We start from the raw sequence: 18,588 nt of genomic DNA, 5'->3' as shown, positions 1-18,588 counted from the left end.
ATGTCCAAAAAACGCAGCAAAGCAGAAAATACTGATCAAACAAAAACCCAATGTGTGTGCATGAGATTTCTGAAATCTCATAGGCTTTGCTGGTACTGTAAAAAGCAGCTGAAAATTAGCATAAAAAAACGCAGCAAAAATACGCAGCAAAAAACTCCTGTGTGAACGTACCATAAAGGTTAACATAAGTGTGGTATCTCCTTAACGAAACTTCGGTGTAGGAGTAGATGCCAGTGATGACCCATGGAGCATCCAATCCAACAATCATCATCCTATAGAAGGGTTATGACTAGCGTTGTATTTTAAGTCTGAGGTGTCTCTTTGGTGCTGACAAGTTCACAAGCCAGGGTTTTTCATAGTCTTCCCTTTGTAATCTTCAAGGAGAGCATTCGGCTTGAAATAATCAGTAAAACAAGATTGCTGTTTCAGAACCTTTACTTTCTCCAGTAACTGAGCCTTGGTGTTTCCTGGTCAAAAGGATCAGCTTCTGAGTATTGAGAAAGTATGGCCTCTAGTCCTTGTAGATCTTTTTTTACTTTAAATATCTTTATTGGGTTTAATAACAATTAAAAAAAGTTGATGATTGTTAACATTAAGTTATTGTTAAACATTAGAATATAAGTACAGGGTGGGCCATTTATATGGATACTCCTAAATAAAATGGTAATGGTTGGTGATATCAACTTCCTGTTTGTGGCACATTAGTATATGGGAGAGGGGAAACTTTTCAAGATGGGTGGTGACCATGGCGGCCATTTTGAAATCGGCCATTTTGGATACAACTTTATTTTTCCAATTTTTCCACTGGGAAGAGGGTCATGTGACACATCAAACTTATTGAGAATTTCACACGAAAAACAATGGTGTGCTTGGTTTTAATGTAACTTTATTATTTCTTGAAAAGAAAGGAGGGCAGAACGAGAAGGAATGGGAAGGAAAAGGAGGTGCAACAAAAACAAAAAAACGATTTATTAAAACCAGCACTTCAGAGGAGACCACATCCACCACAACATTCTATTTTGAGTATTATTTTCTGACAACCAGATTGCCAGGTCATTCCCCTCTCTGAATAATATTCTACATGTCCATTATTGATAAAAAGCTTCAAAGCGATTGTTATCATGTGCAATCATGTTTTCCGTTTTCATAATATCGTTAACCCTTTTCCACCCATTCGCCCAAAGTGGGAGTATTTGTTTATTTCCAGTGACGTGGAATACTTGAATTAACAACTGTTAGAAAGTAGCCACGGATATCTTTTTTTGCCTTTGAGATTGAATCCAGAGTAGTGGAAAGTAGGCCTATTTGGGGAAGGGTGTGACTCTCCTACCAGTGAGGCTATTGTACAGTGAGAAAATGTAATTTCATAACCCAGAAACCAGTGGGCATTCCCACCGTATCTGTAACATAGACCTGGCTGCACCGCCACACACCAGCACTAGTCCGACACAGAGGGGAAGATCCTATGTGGCATAGTGGGACAACAATACCATCTAGATAGAATCTTGTCGTTTTTCGCTTGAGCACAGCAAGTAATAGGTAATTTGTGGGCTTGTAGATTCTTTGAGCTCAGTGGGCTTGTGCAATAGATCAGGGTCACTGATCTCTTAGAATGAAAAAGAAAAAGTACAAAAAGGAGCTTCCTCTGTTAGAAAAAATCTTCACATTTAAACGCTGTATTTTTATTAGATGAGACTGATAGACTAGGGCCATTTAATACCTTATAATTTGCTTGTCATTTTTTTAAGACCCTGTCAGCATAATATAACTTCTTATATCAAGTATAAGTTCTCCATGTTTGCCCTCCTCCAGCTTGATTGACAGCTCTGACATTAAATGGGCCAGAGAATGACAGTGCTAGATGGAAACCAAGTAGGTGAGAAGGGGCACTGGGCTGGGTTTGAACTCTCATTTTGTGCTGAAAGAATTCCTTTAAAGAGAATCAGTCAGCAGCATTTACCCCCCCCAAAAAAAAAAAACAAAAAAAAAAACCCAAACTATTTATATGTGCGTGTAGCTCTTTCAAAGACAAGTCCAGCAATACCTTTACATGGACGATCCGTTTCTCCTTTATTGAGAAATAAACGTATGAATTGATATGTAAATGAGGCTGTAAATCTAAACGCTCTGTCACTCCAGTTCTACTCCACGCCCAGCACCGCCTTTTCCTACTTGATTGATGGCTCCATTTCTTGAAGTCACACAGCTTAGAGGCTGTCAGACAAGAAGAAGGAGGCAGTGCTGGGTGGGAAATAGAGCTGGAGTGACATTGGCTCATTTGCAAACTGTGATTGGCCGTGTAAACCTCTGTGATGCTACTTTTGACCATCTTTTAATAAGAAGTCACGTGTATTAACTAATGTACTGTTCTAACTTTGCTGACCAGTGTGAAATGAAACTAAGAGCAAATATTTGTTTTCATACTATTGTGAATGGAGAGGTTGTCATATTGACTGTCTTATGGTTGATAAAATCTAATCATTTTACTGATTTGAAATTCTGCCTTGTTCTGATAAATGTATTTACTTTCTTGGAAATGATTTGCCTTTGCTGGATTCGGGTATGTTTATAACCAGCGTTCCCATTTTATGGGACATGTATGGAATAAGAATAAAAACTAATTGGTTGGTAAAATAATAATTCACAAGAGTTTTCTTTTGAAAATGATGAACTGTGAGCATGCGAAATGGATAATGTAGATGTAATTCCTATTTAAATAAAAATGAATATGAGGCTGCACTAATATGAAAAGACATTTCATCCCAACTGCTTTATCTCTCTGATTACTGTATTCAATCAGGCATTGCTGTACAGCACTTACTGGTATCATTGGCTCACAGATGCTCATTCTTAAAGGGAACCTCTCATGTCCTTTGTACCATGTAAACTGTCCCCAGTGTGTTGTTAGTGATGCAATGTGCATCACTAACATGTATTTTTTCAGTAAAAACGGTGGTCTAATCGTGAAAAAGCACTTTATATAGTTATATCGTTCCTGCTCATTTAGTCATAGGGGCGTTCTTCATTTCATTCAGTCACAGTTGTCGCAGCCCACACAATTTGAATGATGTTCCCGGGGTTGCGCCGACAACACTCAAATCCAATTTGAAAATCCCAAAAGTGTATCATAGAGCCACGCTTGTGGAGTGTCAGTCGGGGAGCCAGGCATGCGCCGTGAGAAGCGGCTCCGGATGCACTGTCAGAGAAGTTGGGTACTACACACAGCTTCAGAGGGCACGCGTGGGGAGCTGCTCGTCACGGCGCATGCGTGGCTCCACCATCGACACTGCGCAAGCTCGGCTCCATGATACAATGCACAAGCACGGAATTTTCAAATCGGATTTGGTGACTAGGTTGCAATGGTGAAGTCATGCCTCTAGTACGCATGACCACTGCAATCAATCTTTGGGTTTACCAGCTAATGCCACCTATTTCAACAGAACTTCTGAGCCAAGTGATCAGTGGCAGCAGTCACATACACTGTTATTGTAACGTCAGCCCGTCACCAAAAGCCAGAGTAGCGGTGGAGAGGCACTGCTGGAGCGAGAGGGAGGGGGGGTGCATATAGATGTGTTTGTTATTATCTATGTATGCAACATTATAATAATATAATTTACCTATATTACCAGACAAAGCACATAGGCAAGAGTTGTGCTAATTTTGGAAAACAAACAACTAAGTATATTGTTTTTCTAATTTTATGTAACCCCTATAAAAAGGAGCAGGGGCCCAGCCTCTGGTGTTGTAAAGGTTGCACTGTGCACTGAGCCATGACACGTTACCGACCCTTCAGCTGTATACAGATCTAAAATACATTTCAGTACATACAATCTATGTGAGTGTGAGGAGGTGTCAGTCGCATTGCCACTTGTATATTTTTACCAAATGCTGTTCATTGTTTTAGTTATGCATGTTCATTATAATATTCCAGTCTTTCAGCCCAAATGTATTTTTTAAAATGTCGCAAAATTTGGCAAACTTCACTCCAGTCTCTCCCAATTATATGCCAGAATTTTGCTGCAATTTTGGCTCGATTTTGCACAAAATGTGACTTCTGGTGCCAAGAGTAACAAAAATAGTTAATGACAAGAAAAAAAGGCTATTTTTGACATTGTGTCTACTTCATGAATCACATTTGACATTTTGAAGAATTTGGTGCCAAAAATGGCCGCTAATGCTACAAAAGAAAAAAGGAAAGTGACTTACAAAACGCAAATGCTGAATTGGGGCATGGGAGTCCTAAATAATTTCTAGCTCCATTCTGCAAAAACTGAAATGTAATGAAATATGCTAAGTAGGGTGCACCCTCGGAGTGGCTAAACAGCTTGGTGCACCATTCTGCCCACTCTTTCTGCATGCCCTGCCTCCCCCACTGGTGATTGGCAGCACTGTCTTGCCTGAGCTTTCTCTGCACACAGTGATCACACTAGGAGAGTTAATGAGGGAGGTATGCAAAGCCAGTGTTGGAATGACAATAGCTGTCCTAATCTTACACATAATATTCCAGGACTGAATTGTTCTACTTAATTATTTCTAGTAAAATAAATGGATTTTGATTATGAAAAGAAATATAATTTAAACTACATCACTGAAGAAATATCAAGCACCTTGATCAGGAATAAAGAGATGTCAGGCACTCGTAGACTGTGTGCACAATTATTAGGCACGGAGTATTCTGTCTAGCCAAAGGCCTTACAGATGAAAGATTAATGACATGGCCCCTTCCTCACCTGACATAAACTCTAAAGAGAACTTGTGGGCCCTTTAAATCAGGAGATTTACATTGAAGGAAAACAGTACACCTCTTTGAACATTGTCTGGGAGGCTGTGGTTTGTGTTGCCCAAAAAGTTAATTGTCAACAGATTGAGAAACTTAAGGTGGTTGTCCACTACTAGAACAACCCCTTCTTGATCTAAATGTTTGACCCCGATAAAATAAAAAAGCTTATACTCACCTTCAGTGCCGGCCTAGTTCCAGCAGTGTTGGCACGCATGGTCCATGGGAACTCATTTGGTTCTATGACACGTGGTGCCAGGGGCCCAATCAGCACTGGCGTCACTGTCCCGCCTTCGTACGAATTGTACATGAAGAGGAAGTCAGAGAGCAGCTGCAGCCCTATGGGGGCCTGGGGCTTCATGTTCAATTCGTATGCAGTCGGGAACAGTGACTCCAGCACTGATTGGGTGCCGGGCATCGCATGTCACACAACTGCACGAGAGTCCCGGGGCCACAAATGCCGACACGGCTCGAACGATGCCAGCATGGGTGGTGAGTATAAGCTTTTTTATCAGGGCCAAGCATTTAGATCAAGAAGGGGTTGTCCTAGCAGTGGACAACCCCGTTTAGGCTTATGACTGCCATTGAAAAGAACTATATTGGTCACTGATATTTTTTTCTTTAAATGTCAAAAATGTATTTTTGTTCATTTTGAGTTGTTTGGTTATTATTCTCACTTGAAAAGATCAAAACAAACAATTGAGATGGGATAATGTAACTTTTTCATTAGTTGTATAATATTCTGCACAATAATAGTTGTCTTATAATTCTGTGCACATAAATATTATCCTAAGTAAGATAAAGCCTCATTTTTATGTTCTGAAATATTCAGGTTTATAACTTTTGGACTGACTGACAGCACTGTAGTTGTTCAATAATAAAAATTAATCATACAGAATACAAGTTGCTTAATAATTGATCATATATAGAATATATTATGATGGAAATACAATGTTCAGTGTTTTTAGTGGGTTGGAACATGATTTTTTTTCTGAGCAGAAACATTTCTTTACTAGAAATCATCCATGTATGACAAATGAAAATAGAGTTTGTGTTGTGCTATTTCATGTATTATCCTATATACGCTTTTTTTGCTGCAAGTAATATAATATTACAGACGTTTGACTGACATTAATCCGACACTGTATATAGATATAGGACAGATTATAACATTCCTTTACAGTGTAACAGACAATTGCCTCTGTCTACGTCTTCTGTCATTTCTCGAGAGTCTGTACACCCGACATACACACAAAATTCCATTTCTATAGATCATTCCTCTATGTAGCAGACGCCGTATTTCCCAGAAGTGCTGATTGACAAGTAATTACTGGTTGGATATTAGTAATAGATTGGAATACAGGGGGAAAACAAACATAACAATATTTACCCTGTAATTAAAGGGAAGATCTAAGCTTGAGCCCTTTCAGAAATTGTATTAGGGAATTGTGCTGTCAGCAATTCTCTCGAATAAAGTAATTGTCTGAGCTGCTCCCTTCCCCAACAATAACCAGAATGCGAACATGCTACATTGTTGGACTGTGGATTTCTTGTCCCTTTTCTCCGATGCCTCTAACATCCTCACCTGCTTGGCTGTGGATAAATATTGATTAACTATTAGTGTTATTATTGTAATTATTATTACTAATATAGTAAAACAAAACTCTTTTTTAGCACCATTCCGCCTTTTTATGATCAAAATTCTTCATCTTACTGAGCAAAACATAATTCTTGCCCTATGAACTAATGGATGACTGTGTATAGCATGCAGGGATATTTGTGTGTCATCGATCATGGATGGTTATGCTTTAGCTCCTATGGATAGATCTTGCACAGCTCACGTGAATGGTTATGGTTTAGCTCACATGGATTTATTACAATGATGTAGCTGAGATGCACAGATATGGTATAACTCATTGATGACTATAGTACAGCTCACATGGATGGTTATGGTGTAAGTGCCATGTGCTTGAATATTCCATAGCTTGCCCTGTGTGTGGTGCAGCTCATCTGGTAGATCAATGGAAAGTGCGCAGAGATTGTAAAAGTATACTGACATTTATCGCTATAGTATTCCCATAGAAAGTGATGTACAATACATCATACATGGTAGACTATGTTATTGCTGCCACATAAGTTCACATAACTCACATAGATTAGTACAGTGTAACTTATGCATATGGGTATAGTGCAGTTTTTTTAATCAGTTATGGTCTTGTTTGTATGTTTATTTGAAGCCATATGATGATCATTGATGTTTTTTTTTATAGTTGACATGAATTTGTATAATATCATTAACATTTATGGTTTTAACATAGCTGCCACATATAATTATTGTATAGTTAAAGGGGTTATATAGGATTATATTAGTTTTTTGGCTCATAGTGAAAAAATAGCAACAGGCTAACTGCCTGTTCTATCCATTGCCAGCACAGAGCTGTCGCTGACCGCTCCTGTCAGCAATTCAGCTGCTCCATATCAACAGAGCAGTGCTTCTTCTGAGTTTCCCTGTCAGTTAAGCGGCAGGGAGCCGGCTGTCAATCATCATGATATCATCAGTTACGTCCCATAAAGAAAACAGAGTGGATGAGAAACTGTTGCTCTGTTGATGTGATGTCAGCAGAAGCTGCAGAATCGCCGGCAGGAGCGGCACACTATGCCGCCAGAGATCTGCACTGGGCAGAACAGGCAGATAGTTAGCCACTGTCTTATAGTTCTTAGGCTCATAGTGAAAATTAACATTGTCCTGAATAACCTCTTTCACATTGATGGTTATTATATAGATGACAGATGCTTAAAATATAGTTATGTATTGATGGTTATAGTATAGCTGAAACCAGGGGCCAGACATATCTTTGATGTACCCTGTACAGCCGCACAGGGGCCCAGGAGGCAAGGGGCACACTTCTACCCTAAATCAGATCGAATTGTGCATTTTAACTATTCATCTACAAAGTGCCCATATTTTGTACTCTGCGTCTGCTCCTGGCTGACATGGATGGTTATATAACATGGACAGTTACGGTATTACTTTCATGGATAGACTTTGATACTTATGGTAAAGCTAATAGTTTACTGTACATGATTGATTATGCTGTAGATCTGTATTTTTAATGTTCTCTTTGATGAAACATGAATATAATGTAGGATATAGGTATGAGGATAGTTTGTTGTCCTTCTTATCCCTCGCTTGCCACCAAGCAGCACTGCACCCACACTCCTCTCAGAATAGGTTTTTACTCTACTTAGGGTACCGTCACACAGTGCAATTTTGATCGCTACGACGGCACGATTCGTGACGTTCCAGCGATGCATTTACGATATCGCTGTGTCTGACACGCTACTGCGATCCGGATCCCCGCTGAGAATCGTACGTCGTAGCAGATCGTTTGAAACTTTCTTTGGTCGTCTAGTGTCCCGCTGTGGCGGCATGATTGCATTGTGTGACACAGGTTGTATACGATGTGCGCACAGTAACCAACGGCTTCTACATCGCAAATACGTCATGAAATTATCGCTCCAGCGCCGTGTATTGCAACGTGTGACCGCAGTATACGACGCTGGAGCGATACTTATACGACGCTGCAACGTCACGAATCGTGCCGTCGTAGCGATGAAAATGGCACTGTGTGACGGTACCCTTAGTTTTCTTCTTTTTATGTCAACAATGGAGATTCTTGTCTTGCAGACCAGGAGAACACAAAAGGTGATTTCAGTGTGGCAGTGCTCATTGTCATGGAAATGACAGGATTAACATCAGCTTTCCCTGCCACACATTCCCTGATTTTTCTGATATCCTCAAGAGCACATGTTAAAGCACAAGATGCTGGAGTCTGCACAGTATATATGGCTTAGAGGATCGGATAAAAGCTTATAATACCTCACATGTGGAAAAAAATAAAGGCCTCGAGATACGCAGAAGATGATGAACGTTTAATATCATGAACCACTTAACCCCCGGACCATTTTCTGTTTTAGCGTTTTCATTTTTTGCTCCCCTTCTTCCCAGATCCATTACTTTTTTATTTTTCTGTCAATATGGCCATGTGAGGGCTTGTTATTTGCAAGTTGTACTTTGTAACAACACCATTGGTTTTAATATATAGTGTACTGGAAAATGGGAAAAAAAATTCAACTGCAGTGAAATTGCAAAAAAGTGGTTTTTTTTTTTTTTTTCCCCCCCCCCATGTTTACTAAATGCTAAAACTGCCATTATGATTCTCCAGGTCATTACAAGTTCACAGACACCAAACATGTCTAGGTTCTTTTTTATTTAAGTGTTGAAAAAAAAATTCAAAGTTTGGTGAAAAATAATAGTGCCATTTTCCGAGACCTGTAGCATCTCCATTTTTCATGATCTGGGTCTGGGAGAGGACTTATTTTTTGTGCGTTGAGCTGACATTTTTTAGGTATAATTTTGGTGTAGATATGATTTTTTTAATCACCTGTCATTGCATTTTATTGCAATGTAAAAAAAAAACCTTAATTTTGTAGTTTTTTATTTTTTTCTCATGCCATTTAGCGATCAGGTTAATTATTTTTTTATAGTGATAGACTGGGCGATTCTGAAAGCGACGATCTCAAATATGTGTATATTTTTTTTTATTGTTTTATTTTGAATGGGGTGATTTGAACTTTTATATTTTTTATTTTTAAAATATTTTTGAAAACTTTTTTTTGTTTTTTGCATGCTTCAATAGTCTCCATTGGAGACTAGAAATTGCAGTACTTTGATCGCTTCTGCTATACATAAGCAATGATCAGCTCGCTTGTGTGTAGCAGAAATGCTCACTTGCTATGAGCGTCCACCATGGGGCGGCGCACATAGCAATCTTGCAATGACAACTACAGAGGTCTGCTGCAAACCTCTGATTATCATTCTGACCCATCGGTGACCAGCAATCACCGATGGAGGGAGCCAGTGACACGCTTCCTGTAAGCGCGAGTTAAATGCCGCTGTCAGAGATTGACATCGTTGCATTTAACTTGTTAACAGCCGCTGGTGGATCGCGATTCTACCCCCGGGTGTTGCGGGCACATGTCAGCTGTATAGATCAGCTGTCATGTGCCCAGAAAAGTGCATGCTCAGCGCTGGAGCCCACACCTAACTGGGAATCCGACACATGTGCGTATTTTTTTGGCACATGTCGCAAAGGGGTTAAAGAGTAACCGCCATTTTCATTTTTTTTACCTATATCAATAATGCACGTGAAAATAAGAAGCTTTGTAATATATGTTATCAGCAAAATCTGATTATTCATGCCCCCATAAGACCCACTTAATTCTAAAATAAATGACAAGACACCTCTAATGATGGAATAAAAATTTGGCCGTGAGGTTTTATTTAGGGTTCCAAACAACTTGAATAAATACCATTAAATAAACTTCATAAGTTAAAAATCCAAATAAATAAACTTCTTAAGTTTTAAGACCATATATTTTTAAAAGTCCATTAGCCAAATCCACCCAAAGGAGGGTGATTTTTACCCTACAAATAAAACCAAACGACAGGATAGTGATGCCAATATAACGGGAGGGAGGGTGGGCTCTTCTTTCTTCAAGCACCAGCGCAGTGCCAGGTGCTGAAAGGAACCGGGCTTATATTAGGCTACTTTCACACTAGCGTTAACTGCAATACGTCGCAAATGCGTCGTTTTGCCAAAAATACGCATCCAGCAAAAGTTCTTGCTGGATACATTTTTTCGTCATAGACTAACATTAGCGACGCATTTGCGACGCATTGCCAAACGTCGCGTCCGTTTTGCGACGCTTGGGCGTGTGGTAGCGGACCGTCGGGAGAAAAAAACGTTACATGTAACGTTTTTTGCTCCCGACGGTCCGCTTTTTCCGACCGCGCATGCACGGCCGGAACTCCGCTCCCACCTCCCCACACTTCCCCGCACCTCACAATGGGGCAGCGGATGCGTGGGAAAAATGCATCCGCTGCCCCCGTTGTGCGGCGGAGACCACGCTAGCGTCGGGAACCTCGGCCCGACGCACAGCGACGGGTTGTTCCCGACGCTAGTGTGAAAGTAGCCTAACACAAAAATACCGCCAAAAACCAGCTGACCAATCAGGGTCCCGCAAATCTGAGCGCGCAAAAGCAGCCAGAACTGGTTTAAGCCGCTTTACATAAAAATCACCACAAAACTGACCCCTCCTTAACCTTGCTAAATTAACCCTTTAAAAGACATTAGGTCTATGGGGACATGAGACCCCCGCCTTATTCATTGTTTCTGAGCGGGGGGGCAAACATTCTCCAGCAGGACTGATCAGTCATTCTCAAAATTCTCATTCTCAATTTATGGGTAGAATCTGTAATCAGTAAAAACAGACTTTACCATGACTGAGATAGGAGATGAGAGCTACTACTAATGAGATCCTGTGTATATGGGAGGAGGAAGAGGGTGGAGCTCTGGCTCTAGCTCCTCCCTTCTCCATCTACCTAGATTCTTATCAGTAGTAACTGTTATATCTAGTAATGAGCGAACATACTCAGATAACATGTTATCCGGACATGTTCTGGTGTTATCCGAGTATCTTGTTCGAGTCCCTGCGGTTGCATGTTTTGTGGCAATAGACCGCCTCCACACATGCAGACATTGTCTAACAAACAGGAAATCTCCACATGTATTGCTGCTGTCTAACAGCCACAAAATATGCAGTTGCAGGAACTCAAACAAATTATCGGACAACGCCCAGATGCTCGGATAGCACCCCAGCATGCTCAGATAACACATTATCCGAGCACGTTCGCTCATCACTACTTACAGTATATCACATCTCAGTAATGTAACAATCTGTCTTTACTGATGATAGATTTTACCCATAAACTGAGAATTTTGAGCGCCAAAGACCAGTCCTGGCTGAGAAAGAAGCAGACTTCCCAGACAAGATAATTTGCAAAGTCTTAATAAATTATGTTACTTGGTAGTATAAAGAACGATACTAGTTAAACATAAATTGCTTATCTCCCAACAAATTAGTCGGGTGAAATGATTTTTCAGCTTGTTTAAAAATTCCTCATTCTCAGCAGCACATGGTTCTGTGTACACAGAGCATGTGCTGCTGAGAACAATGACAGGGGAGAAGACCGGGCACCTGAGTCACGCTAAGGCTACTTTCACACATCAGGTTTTTTGCATCAGGCTCAATTCGGCGAATGTTGGAAAAAAACGGATCCGGCGCAGATTGTGAAAAATTGATGCAACGGATCCGTTTTTCAACGGATGAGAGAGAGCGAGAGAGACTGACTTTTTCCTAGATTTGAAATTCCTTCCGGGCATGCTCACAGGGGAAAAACGTGATACGTCGCTGGATTCCTGTGTGTGACGGTCAGCGACGGATCCTGCGTCCATAGGCTTTCATTATAGCCGACGACGGGAAGCTCAGGATGCTTCGCTGGCCGATTTTCAAAAATCGACGGATTGTGACGGAAGCTGAAAGACGGAAGTGTGAAAGAGGCCTTAACCCTTGCTCTGTGCCTCTGTATCTAATTTCCTGTGTTACATGTGCACACAGAACGTTCTATTTCCAATCATTATGTGTGCACGTGAATTGTGGAGGGCACAGGCTATTGAATGACCTGCAGATATGTAACCTGTAAGCGGTAGGTTAACAAAGTGTAATCCCACCCTAACCAAGATTTCTGTGTATTCCTCTTGTGGTGATTGCTGTAAAAATGTGCTTTGATACTTAGGGTACTGTCACACTCTGCAACTTTCCAACGATCACGACCAGCGATACGACCTGGCCGTGATCGTTGGAAAGTCGTTGTGTGGTCGCTGGAGAGCTGTCACACAGACCGCTCTCCAGCGACCAACGATGCCGAGGTCCCGGGTAACCAGGGTAAACATCGGGTTACTAAGCGCAGGGCCGCGCTTAGTAACCCAATGTTTACTCTGGTTACCAGCATAAAAGTAAAAAAAAAAAAAAAACGTACATACTCACATTCCAGTATCCTTCAGGTCCCTTGCCGTCTGCTTCCCGCTCTGACTGAGTGCCGCCGTAAAGTGAAAGCAGATCACAGCGGTGACGTCACCGCTGTGATCTGCTCTTACTTTCCGGCCACACAACGATCCAGCGATGACAGCGGGAGATCCAGCGACGAAAGAAAGTTCCAAACGATCTGCTACGACGTACGATTCTCAGCAGGGTCCCTGATCGCAGTAGTGTGTCAGACACTGCGATATCGTATGGATATCGCTGGAACGTCACGGATCGTACCGTCGTAGCGACCAAAGTGCCACTGTGTGACAGTACCCTTAGCACCAGCATGAGCATTGTCAAGCAGCTGATTAGCTAACAGGTAAATAACGTTACCTTTAAGGGATCTGTTTTAACTTTGACAACCATTATCCATGTCCCCCCAGCCCCCATTAGGGACCCTCCTGTGTGTGTGGAGAGCTGTTAACTTGTCCACCTATATTGCTATATTTCCGCAGCGGCCATTAATGGAGACTGTATAATCATGTGTCACAAAATGAGCTTTTTACCTGGGGGGATTATTTAATGTCCCTATAAGCGGTTGTCATTTATTAACTGCCATGCACAGAATAGTTACTCCGAGCTTTTTGCTAGTTCATTGCTAACCTGGGGAAGACATTGTGTCGTAAAAAGAAAATGTTCTGGTGACATGACTGAAGCATTGGATGGGGCATGGCTCCAAGCTAACGCAATCTGTCATCGAAAATGTATTGTCTCAGTAGGCTCCTGCAAGACTGAAAACCTTTACATTGCTGTACATTAAGGTAGGTCAGCTGCGTAGAAGAAATGGTAGAGGTTGAATGAAGGACGTTGGGGACAGAATACTTGGCCTTTGTGTGGAAAGCTTTGAGGAATGATTCAATACTCATAACAAATCTAGAATACCATTTTTTTTATTTTGAGTGGCTTGAATGACTTCAGTCTTTAGTCAGATAATTAATTAAATATAAATCTGGACATAAAGGAACATATGATTGTTGCATTGCGTGGGAGGAATTGCTTGCAGGAAATAAGCGTGCTTTTCTGTAACATGATGTGAGTTAAACATTGTATTACATTCTCTAGTATTAAAGGGAATCGGTCACCCCAAAAATCGTATATGAGATAAGGCCACCAGCATCAGGGGCTTATCTACAGCATTCTGTAATGCTATAGATAAGCCCCCTATGTAACCTGAAAGGTAAGAAAAGCAGGTTATGTTATACTCACCCAGGGGCGGTTCCGCTGCGGTCTGGTCCGATGGGCGTAGCGGTCCAGGTGCGGGGCCTCCTATCTTCATGCAGTGTCGTCCTCTTCTTGTCTTCCTGCCCCGGCTCCGGCGCAGGCATACTTTGTCTGCCCTGTTGAGGGCAGAGCAAAGTACTGCAGTGCGCAGGTGCAGGGAAAGGTCAGAGAGGCCCAGCGCCCGCGCACTGCAGTACTTTGCTCTGCCCTCAACAGGACAGACAAAGTACGCCTGCGCAGGAGCCACGACAAGAAGAGGAAATCATCGTATAAAGATAGGAGGCGCCTGACCCGGACCGCAACGCCCGTCGGACCAGGACCGCAGCGGGACCCCTCTGGGTGAGTATAATATAACCTGTTTTTCTTACCTTTCAGGATACATTGGGGCTTATCTACAGCATTACAGAATGCTGTAGATAAGCCCCTGATGCCGGTGGCCTTCTCTCATATACGATTTTTGGGGTGACAGATTCCCTTTAAGGGTACTGTCACACAGTGGCACTTTGGTCGCTACGACGGTACGATCCGTGACGTTCCAGCGATATCCATACGATATCGCAGTGTCTGACACGCTACTGCGATCAGGGACCCCACTGAGAATCGTACGTCATAGCAGATCATTTGGAACTTTATTTCATCGCTGGAACGTTGTGTGTGACAGCGATCCAGCGATGTGTTCGCTTGTAACCAGGGTAAACATTGGGTTACTAAGCGCAGGGCCGCGCTTAGTAACCCGATGTTTACCGTGGTTACCAGCGTAAAAGTAAAAAAAACAAACAGTACATACTCACATTCCGGTGTCCCTCAGGTCCCTAGCCGTCTGCTTCCCGCTCTGACTGACTGCCGGCCGGAAAGTAAGAGCAGATCACAGCGGTGACGTCACCGCTGTGATCTGCTTTCACTTTACGGCGGCACTCAGTCAGAGCGGGAAGCAGACGGCTAGGGACCTGAGGGACACCGGAATGTGAGTATGTACGTTTTTTTTTTTTTACTTTTACGCTGGTAACCAGGGTAAACATCGGGTTACTAAGCGCGGCCCTGCGCTTAGTAACCCGATGTTTACCCTGGTTACCCGGGACCTCGGCATCGTTGGTCGCTGGAGAGCGGTCTGTGTGACAGCTCTCCAGCGACCACACAACGACTTTCCAACGATTACGGCCAGGTCGTATCGCTGGTCGTGATCGTTGGAAAGTTGCAGAGTGTGACAGTACCCTTAGTAAGATCAATTATGAAAACCTATTTCGTGTGGAATCATTTCCGTGATTTTGCATGAGGAGTGAGCCAATATTCCCCTGGTCAAGATACAACTCATTGCGTCCATGCCAAATGGATTAAAGGGGGTTGTCCACAACTAGACAACCCCTTCTAACTACCAAGGGGTTTTCCCACAAACAAAGTACAGTTTAATCAATAGATCTTGGAATAAATATGTTTCACAATTTGATTTGTTAAAAAAATGTTCCTGTGCTGAGATAATCTTATATACAGTATGTGCTCCTGCTGTGTACTGTGTAATGTCTGTGTCTGACTGTACAGGAACATGGTCTGATCATACCACAGCTCCTGGGCAGGGAAGGAAGGAAAAGAGAATACAGACAGGACAGAATCGCAGCTGCTGGTTTCTGTAAAGAAAAAAACATTCCACTGCTTGTCTTCAGGGGTGGGTGGACCGGTGGAAGTTCCGGTTTTGGTATCTAAAAAGTTTAGATTCGGTACCAGGACAGTACCCGAACTTCCGCCAGAACCTGAACCCTGTTGAAAATAATATATACCCAAATTGCTAAGAAAAGAAAAATATTGTCTCTCTCTGTCTCCTCTTTCCTCTCTCTCTCTCCCTCTCCTCACAAACACTGCATCAGACTTCAGCAGAAAGTTTGTGTTTGGCATTCAGGCCACAACAATGACTGTCCGGTACGAACAGGGGTGAACCTAGACACACTGCTGCCTGAGGCGAACTTCAAAACGGCGCCCCCCCAAACACATATACAGTACAGCCCCCCTATAGGGCTCCCATCTCATATACAGTCCCCCCATATATTACATTAGTGATAACTATTGTACATTCTACAATAGGTCATAAATCAGATGGTATAGTCCTCTATACAGCACCACAGTGCTCCATACAGAATAATGAGCCCCATATATTTCTCCATACAGTATAATGGCCACACATGATGCTCCATACTGTATAATGGCCACACATGATGCTCCATACTGTATGATGGCCACACATGATGCTCCATACTGTATAATGGCCCCACATGATGCTCCATACTGAATAATGGCCCCACATGATGCTCCATACTGTATAATGGCCACACACAGTGCTCAATACTGTATAATGGCCGCACATGATACTGCGTACCGTGTGATGGCCACACATAGTTACTCCTACACACGTGGCTGTGCTCCGTACACCTTGCACACACGGCTCCGCTCCATACACCTCATACACACCTGGCTCTGCTCCGTACATCTCATACACATGCAGCTCCGCTCCGTACACCTAATACACACCCGGCTCCGCTCCGTACACCTCGTACACATGCGGCTCCGCTCCGTACACCTCGTACACACGCGGCTGTGCTCTGTACACCTCGTACACACGCGGTTCCACTCCGTACACATGCGGTTCCGCTCCGTACACCTCATACGCAGCTCCGCTCCGAACACCTCATATACACGCAGCTCCGCTCCGTGCACCTCATATGCAGCTCCGCTCCGTACACCTCATACACACCCGGCTCTGCTCCGTACACCTAATTCACACACGGCTCCGCTCCGTACACCTCATACACACACGGCTCCGCTCCGTATACCTCATACACACATGGCTCCGCCCAGTACACGTCATACACACACTGCTCCGCTCACATCATACACACATGGCTCCGCTCCATACACCTCATACACACCTGGCTCTGCTCCGTACATCTCATACACATGCAGCTCCGCTCCGTACACCTAATACACACCCGGCTCCGCTCCGTACACCTCGTACACATGCGGCTCCGCTCCGTACACCTCGTACAGACGCGGCTCTGCTCTGTACACCTCGTACACACGCAGTTCCACTCCGTACACACGCGGTTCCGCTCCGTACACCTCATACGCAGCTCCGCTCCGAACACCTCATATACACGCAGCTCCGCTCCGTGCACCTCATATGCAGCTCCGCTCCGTACACCTCATACACACCCGGCTCTGCTCCGTACACCTAATTCACACACGGCTCCGCTCCGTACACCTCATACACACACGGCTCCGCTCCGTATACCTCATACACACATGGCTCCGCCCAGTACACGTCATACACACACTGCTCCGCTCACATCATACACACATGGCTCCGCTCCGTACACCTCATACACACATGGCTCCGCTCCGTACACCTCATACACACATGGCTCCGGTCCGTACACCTCATACACAAACGGCTCCGCTCTGTACACCTCATACACATGCGGCTCTGCTCCGTGCACCTCATCCACATGCAGCTCTGCTCCGTACACCTAATACACACCCGGCTCTGCTCCGTACACCTCATACACACCCGGCTCTGCTCCGTACACTTCATCCACATGCAGCTCCGCTCACCTCATACACACGGCTCCGCTCACCTAATACACACACGGCTCCGCTCACCTCATACACACACGGCTCCGCTCCGTACACCTTGTACACATTCAGCTCCGCTCCGTACACCTTGTACACACACGGCTCTGCTACATCCACACTGTAAACCCCTCCTGACCCCACACATAAGGTAGCTTACCATGGCAACCAGCACAGCAGAGTCCTGCAATCCATGGAGGTCCCGATCATGTGACCCCCTGACTCCTCCCCTCCTGTGACCTCATCACAGGTCCTGTGCGCACAGAGCAGCCAATAGGTTGTGGGTTGTGAGCAGGGGCGCACGCACCGCTCTAGTAACACTCAGCAAATGTCAGGGATTATGAAGAGTCGGCACCACGTGTTCTGACTGCCACTCTGCCGCCCCCTGTCTTTCAGTGAGGACTGCCGCCTGAAGCAAAGGGCTCAACTTGCTTCATGATAGCGGCGCCCCTGGGTACGAACGCCGAACATTTCTGTTCGGGTTTGCCCATCTCTACTTGTCTTACCTTATAGAAAGAATCAGCTGCGATCCCCTGCTGTCCTGTCTGTATACTCTCTTTTGCTTCCCCCCCTACCCAGGAGAAGTGGTATATCTGACCATGGTCCCGCAATCACACAGAACATAAGAGGGGCACAAGTATAAGAATGTTTCGAGACAGGAAATTTTTTTTAACACATTTAATTGCGGAACTGATTTTTATTCAATATCTATTAAATAAAATGTACTTAGTGGGAAAAACCCTCTATATTTATGTATGTGTGTGTATGTATATGTATATATATATATATATATATATATATATATATATATATATATATATATATATATATATATATGTAATTTGTATTGTGATGCAACCCATTCTCATGTACAGGACCATGGAATTAATGGTGCTATATAAATAAATAATAATAATGTATATATATATGTGTGTGTATGTGTGTATATATATATATATATATATATATATATATATATATATATA

At 43.2% G+C, this 18,588-nt stretch overlaps 1 protein-coding gene across 2 annotated transcripts in view; it reads left to right on the top strand.

The window, feature by feature from the left end:
• Positions 1-18,588, top strand: part of UTRN (utrophin) — an 846,507-nt gene that overhangs the window by 368,515 nt on the left and 459,404 nt on the right. The window lies entirely within an intron of this gene.

This window comes from Ranitomeya variabilis, chromosome 2 (assembly GCF_051348905.1).
Source record: "Ranitomeya variabilis isolate aRanVar5 chromosome 2, aRanVar5.hap1, whole genome shotgun sequence".
Classification (NCBI taxonomy): domain Eukaryota; kingdom Metazoa; phylum Chordata; class Amphibia; order Anura; family Dendrobatidae; genus Ranitomeya; species Ranitomeya variabilis.
The sequence above is the reverse complement of the archived record's forward strand: the minus strand, read 5'-3'. Positions and strand labels throughout refer to the sequence as shown.